Source organism: Sinocyclocheilus grahami, unplaced genomic scaffold (genome assembly GCF_001515645.1).
Source record: "Sinocyclocheilus grahami isolate Dianchi unplaced genomic scaffold, SAMN03320097.WGS_v1.1 scaffold8.1, whole genome shotgun sequence".
Classification (NCBI taxonomy): domain Eukaryota; kingdom Metazoa; phylum Chordata; class Actinopteri; order Cypriniformes; family Cyprinidae; genus Sinocyclocheilus; species Sinocyclocheilus grahami.
In genome coordinates this window covers 2,049,090-2,056,223 of record NW_015505187.1, presented here as the reverse complement: position 1 = coordinate 2,056,223, position 7,134 = coordinate 2,049,090, and the positions used below count along the sequence as shown (strand labels likewise).

At 38.0% G+C, this 7,134-nt stretch overlaps 1 pseudogene; it reads right to left on the bottom strand.

Annotated features, from left to right (window-relative positions):
• Positions 1-1,466: 1,466 nt before the first annotated feature.
• Positions 1,467-4,025, bottom strand: LOC107590429 (paired box protein Pax-4-like; annotated as a pseudogene).
• Between the last annotated feature and the right edge of the window lie 3,109 nt (positions 4,026-7,134).

Below are 7,134 nucleotides of genomic sequence, written 5' to 3'. Positions count from 1 at the left end.
CACAGGAGAGATTTCTTACCAGATGAACTGACAGAGGTGGTGAGAGAAAGAGTGTGCCCTAAAGTACTAACCCAGCAGGCACCGGACGTCTATGTAATGTCAGGTTGACGTTGGACATGACGTCAGACAGACGTTGCATTTTGGTTGAAAATGAAAATCGGTTGACGTCAATATTTGACATCAAATGGACGTTGACTTAACATTGGATTTTAGTTACACAACCTAAAAACGACAAAATATCAACGGCAGCTGACATCGGTATTGGACATCAATTTAACATTGGTCACCCGACGTTGCAATATGACGTTGTGTGCCTGCTGAGAAGTATTTAGTATATAAGACATTATGTAAGTCAGTGAGGCTACTAGAATGAATAGCAGGGGTCTTGGCACATGTAGCTACCACAAATAGTCCACTAGGATTTCTATTTTTGTTTTGTACTTTTCTGAAAATACTTCCTAATTTTTTTAATGAATCTGAATTGATTTCGCTGCTAAATGTAGAATAAAGGGGCCCTGACATATTTCTACACTGAAAAATTCTTAATGAGCATTTTTCAGCTACACAAAAAAGGTACAAAAGCTGTTATTGGGGTGGTAGAGGTACCTTTCCAAAAGGTACACTTTTATACATTTTATAGGTACACTTAGATACTGCGTACCTTTAAGGTACCAATATGGATGCTTAAGGAACAGAGGTGTACTTTTTAAAAAGGTTCCGCCCCAGTGACAGCTTTTGTACCTTTTTTTCTGAGAGTGTAAGATATCTATAAAATGCTACATAAATGATAAAAATGCAGGTCTTAAAAATGCCTTCATAAGTCATAATTTGCCCTCCAGCCAATTAAGGCCTTAAAAATTCTTAAATCTGAGCCTAAAGTCTTGAATTCATAAAGTCACTGCATTAAATGTTGCGTACACTGCAAAAAATAAATATCTTTCAAAGATCTTTTAAACATTTGTGTCTTGTTTTCCAGTTCAAATATCTAAACATCCTTAAATATTTGGTTATAAAAAATTAGGTCTTAAAAAGTCTTAAATTAATATTCATGAGACCTGTGGAAACCCTGTAGAAATACATTATAAAAACAAGTATATTTAAAGAAAAAATATTTAAAAAAAAAAATTTGTAAGAATATCACATTTTTTTATTAGACAAAAAGTGAAAAAAAAGACTAATTAAAAATTAAGATGTTTTTTCAGTGTAGGGTTTTTTTTCTTCTTTTTTTAGCAGTTTAATATCTATTTTCATTGATTTGACAAATAATTTTTTATTTGAATGGAGTCAGACAATATTTTAAGCTTCTGGTCCATTTAAATTTTAAACCATTTCTTTCACTTATATCATACAACCAAACTATAAAATAAATGATTTGTTTTTAATAGGCTTAAGCAATAAACAAATATAAAATTATCATAATATCTAATATAACACACAAAAAAAACACATTCTACAACAAGTGCCGATATTTCTTTCCTTTACTGCCCTCTACTGTCCACAACATCAATGTTCATGAATGTTCTATTTTGGATATCAAAACATTGAAAAATTCTGTCCAATCAGAGATTGACCAGGAGCCCACTGTGATTGATTAGCCATTAAGATCCTTTCATCTGTGACAAAGGGAACCAATCGGTAAGCTGATTCCTCATTGCCATGGTGGCAGGGCAGAGTCAAACTCTCTGTGCGATCCAATGGACATGCTGACGCAGCATTTGAGTTCAAACGAGCCAATGGGAAAGTGTTTCTGTCTCTGTGATGGGCCAATGGAAAAGCGGATTGTGTGTGATGAGCCAAGTAACCGTCCAATGAGCTGTCAGATGTTGCTGACAATGAAATCAAAGCACTCCTACTTCCCAGAAACCCTGGCCTAGTTACACCTGAGAAAGAGACACCGTTTACAATGCAGACTATGTAATTTACAATGAAAACGAGACATCAGCACTTACCCAGTGATCCACAGTCACTTGGTTCTTCCTTTTGTTCCCTCCTCATCCTCGCTCTGCGATTGGAGAACCAAACCTTCAGATGGAAGATCAAGATCAAGTCAAACATCTAGCACAAGCCCCTTTAAATATCTGCCAACTCTGGAAGCCTCATTTTCATATGACCGATTTTGAGGAACAAAAGTTGTTAGCTCAAGTTTTAAATCTGAATTGCCTTTATAGTGTTCTGTGGAAGGTTTGTCTCCTCAGACAGCTTTTCTCTGGTCAGAAGGTCTGGATAAAGTCCATGGATGAACTCTGAATGGCCAGAAATCAGAAGGGGAGATGTTATAATGTGTCTCAGTACAACAGCACACAGATGACTCTGAGCAGACAGTGAGAGATTGAAATGATCACCTTTCTCTAACCTCTCACTCTGATATGGAGTGAAAGCTGTTCTGCTGCGATGAGAGGTGCCTTGCCGGTTTGTGTTCATTTGTTGCTGATTTGTCTCAGCTGTTGTGTGTAAACTCCTCTGCTCGTCCACTTGTTCCTCTAGGGTGACAGGAAGTCAAAGTGGGAAGGTTAGTAGACAAATTTGTTTCTAGGCCTAAAAGTAGGATGAATACATGTAGGACATTTACACATTATCATTATTCTTTACTAAACAGACAATCAGAACATGCCACACTTGACCTGCATTCACCCTATAGCATTGAAACAGATTACCTGTGTAACTGTGTTTTACATTTGGATATGCACTGCTCATCATGTCCACATCTAGATGAATCTTCTTAAGAATCCGGTTTATGGAAGACACCTGATGATCATTGATTCATGAGTCATACACACATTTTTCCTGATCAATAAGATTGGAAATGTTCAATACTTTTTTGTAGGCTGGACTTGTGCATTTAAAGAAATTGTTTACCCAAAAATGAAAATGTGCAGAAAACTTACTCAGCCTCAGGTCACCCAACATGCAGATGAGTTTGTTTCTTCATCAGAAAAATGTAGCATTACATCACTTACTCACCAGCAGATCCTCTGCAGTGAATGGGTGCCGTGAGAATGAGAGTCAAAACAGATGATAAAATCATCACAATAATCCTCAGTCCATCAATTAAAGTGAAAAGCTGCGTGTTTGTAATAACCAAATTCATAATTAAGACATTTCTAGCCATTGTTTTTTGGACCCTCATTCTGATGGCACCCATTCACTGCAGAGGATCCATTGGTGAGCAAGTGATGTAATGCTCAGTTTCTCCAAATCTGCTCCAATGAAGCAAACTAAATCATCTACATCTTAAATGCCCTAAAGGTTAGTAAATTTTTAAGAAATAGTTCGACCCAAAATTGAAGCTCTGTAATTATTTACTCACCTTCATGCTGAAGACAGAAAGTCATACAGGTTTGGGCTGATATAAGGGTAAATAAGTGATAACACCATTTTAATTTTGGGGTGAACTATCTCTTTAATTTGATGGTATGTGTCTTTACAGAAACTGTCTTTCAAAATTACACGTTTACATATTTGAATCAACAGCAGCTTTTGATGTTAAACTTTTTAATATTTGATATTGACCTAGTAAAGAAAAATCAACCAAAATCAATCCAGTTTTAACCCACACTGGGGACTTTATCTCCAGTGCAGACTCGATCTGTCGCCAGTTTTTGTCGGATCTCCCAGGCGAAAAGTGCGGGGTTCTGCCGCTTGTGCCGCGCTATGATGGAGATGACATCAGGAGTCAGGAGTCTGGGTCTACTGCCTCCCGTTGCTTTAGGACCAATGAACCCTGTGCGCTGAAACCTACCCAAAATCTTACTGACGCAGCCGTTGGAGACCTGCACAGAGCGCACTGTTAATCCAGCTTGTTGATATTCGCATGAACACATGGTAAAGTGGGAATTTTACTCAATACCTTCAGTATTCTGGAGATCTCACATGGTCTCACCCCCTCGTTCGCGAGCTCAATCATCAGTCTCCGTTTATAGACGGGCAGAGGGCGGCCGTTCAGAAACACACCGCCCAGCTGATTCACACTCCCTTCCCCTGACACATATCCATACACACGTTACATTATTGGGAGGTTTGCGCATTTATGATAAAGTGGAATTTCTTACAAAATCAGCTGAAAAAATGTATAAAACTGGTGCGGTACACTTTCAAATATGTAGGTTGCAACTTAAGCAGGCTATACATTTTAGGTACTAAGGCTATGTAGGCTATCTTTAAAATACTATAAATTATTTATTTATCCTAAATTACACAATTACCAATGTGTAGGCCTACCTTTTTTCTGATAGTGTTGAAAAGAACGGGTTTCTGCGTCTTTGGGGTATAAACGCGGAAATATAAATGTTTTCATATAACATTTTAATATTTTTTTCTGATTTACAGGCTACTCAATTTGATGAGTTTCAGCTCGTTTTTCATCAGTAAAAGTCTAACTTCAGTACAGCTTTGATTTTTTTTTTTACTAAGAATTAAGACAGCAATTAGGGGGTGAAAATCTTTGGAAGAACTGTAATGATCAATTGCCAACCTTCGTTTCCCAGATCAGAATTTGCGCCGCACATCCCAAAGGGCACCTGGTAGCCTTGCAAAAAAAAAATACAAAAATCACATTTATATTTTAGTTAACATTTGATGTATTAAATTATAATGAAATCTACTGCGAGAAAAAAAACACACACACATTGCAAAACGAATGAGTTAAAATGCGGTTAACCCTCTTCTTACAGCCGAGCTGGTCTTATTGTTCTTGAAGGAGATGCGTCCCTGCGCGTGGCCCCCACTCACTAATCCCCACGCGTGACATCTTATATATGACCCAGTGCCTTTATCAAGAAGATGACGTACTGTCCACATAGGAAGAAAGTAATTAAAGACTCTCGATGGTGACTATGTGCTCACCAGTGATCACAGAGGTTGGTACGCAGTTTCCTGCGTGACTGCGTCAACTATTGACCTTTTTGGCCCACAGAATTTCACTAAACTGACCGCAGCATCATAATATGCGTTAAAAGGAGGAATAGCCATAACATCTGTACGAAGTTCGCGCACTCTCCATTTCATATTAAATTCACTTATTAGCTTGAAAAATATTTTAGATAACTGACATGAATCTTACTATGGCAGTGACGCACAGGACGGACCTCAAAGTAGGCCTACCTTTGCATTCAATTTAATACAGCTTACATTTAGAATCTCTCAAGAATTCATTTAAAACAGTCGCCCGCAATTGTCACTGAGTAATTCACTCAGTTTGCATCAACGGGACAGATGATTTCCTAGACTTACAGGTTCCATGCATGCGCACATAGGCTATGAGAACAAACATTTAGTGTAGATACAAAGTAGTTGACTTTTTTCCACTCGAGGACTTGTGTTCAGTTAGCTAAACCACACTTGCATCATAAATGCTTGGTGGGTTTGAATCGTTGCCTTTGCTGAGCGAACAGAGCAGCAAGTGTGGAGTGTGTGATTTCAGCACCACCCAGCGCTGAACAGGTCCCATGATGTTCTGAATGAGCGAGTGAAAGGAGTGCGCGCCCACATATGAAAGTAGTCAGCTCCTAAAGGATAATTCTGACATGTTAAACTCATTTATGGGCCTATACAAGCCCTATTTTACTTCTGTGATTCTCAAACGACTGGAGATTGAGGCTCTCCGGCGGTCACGTGACTGGCGCATCTTTCATCCTTCCACGCGACGACCGTAGGCTACATGTTAATCAGATTTAGTTCTTTTAAAGCAAACATTTGAAAACCTGCTCCAAAGACGACTGCCATATGGTAAAGTGCTTTTGATAAATCATAAATCCATCATGGTGCCCCTTTTATTACATTTTCTTTCAAGCATGAACAAATAGAGTCAGAGGGGCAAATGTGAACCAATTGTGGTTTTATTTATAAAAATAGTGAGTTGAAAACCCTCCCAGATGTCCCTTGTCTGGCTAGCAGATAAAATGTGTTGTAAACGTTTCAAAGGAAATATTTGGAGAGCAAATATTAGCGAGAGAGTATCCACACAAGCCTCATCTTTGGTCCTGCTCAATGACTAATTGGGCATCATTAGGTAAATCCACACAGATCGAAGATTGTGGGAATAAGGTTGGATTTTAAAATGCCATATGGTGCAAATTACATATTAACCACCCCTTACAGCATAATAATAACCGCAGAACTGGACGGTCCGCATATAAACGCCACGACCGGTTTGAACGCCAACATCTCCTTGCCAACGAGATGAAAAGACAAATAACATATTTATTTGTTACTTCAAATAGCTTTACGTTATTTTTGATCATTTTTAAACGAAATTAGTTAATGGAACGAGTTAACGCTTCAAAAATGAGATCAAAAACGAGGAAATCCTCTCTGTGCGCAAATTTGTCTGGCACTTTGGGAATGTTTACAGTTTGGACCTTTAAATCAAAACGATCTTGATATATTCACGCATCTTGTGCCATCAGAAATCAAGAAAGCAACCTAAATTATTCATCTTTCCATGTTGTGCTCTGAATTATAGCACTAAACTCTGATATTGCACCCGCGTAAATGTGCACTTGGAGCTCTCCAAACACGCACACGTGTTATGCACTATTCAAATAGCCATTCAAATACTGGGATGCAGCTTTAAATTAAGAGAACACGAAAATTGTTTTGTTGACACTAACTTTAAATCATGGAAATCTCCTTTTTAGTTCTCACTGTTTGCACGAAAGTTCATGGGTGTCTTACAAATGAGAAAGTGCACTTCTGTGCCAGTGCAAGAATGCAGATGAACATCTAATCTCTTACATTTCCTACCCAAATCTGTAACTGAATTACATAATTGCTTAAAAAGTTGCACTATATCATATCCAAAGCGCTTGGTTACCTATGTACCTAGCAATTTAATAGTTCAATACGCTTTACAGTGAGACAGCTGGGAACAGTCAAGAATAGAAATAAATATTTCATTTCTTACACAGTACCTTATATGGCCATATGACCATACCATAGAAGTGATGATATCATGCGCATTTTTCTGTTTCTATATTGGTTGCAGGCTTATGCGAAGGGAAACATGTATTTAGGTTCTTGCGCGCGCTTTGATCCGAGTGTTAATCGACAATGAACGGCCAATGTTTCAATAACTCCTTTATAACATTAAGAGTTTCGGACTGGTCGTTTTATTAATCAAGTAAATTAACAGTCAGA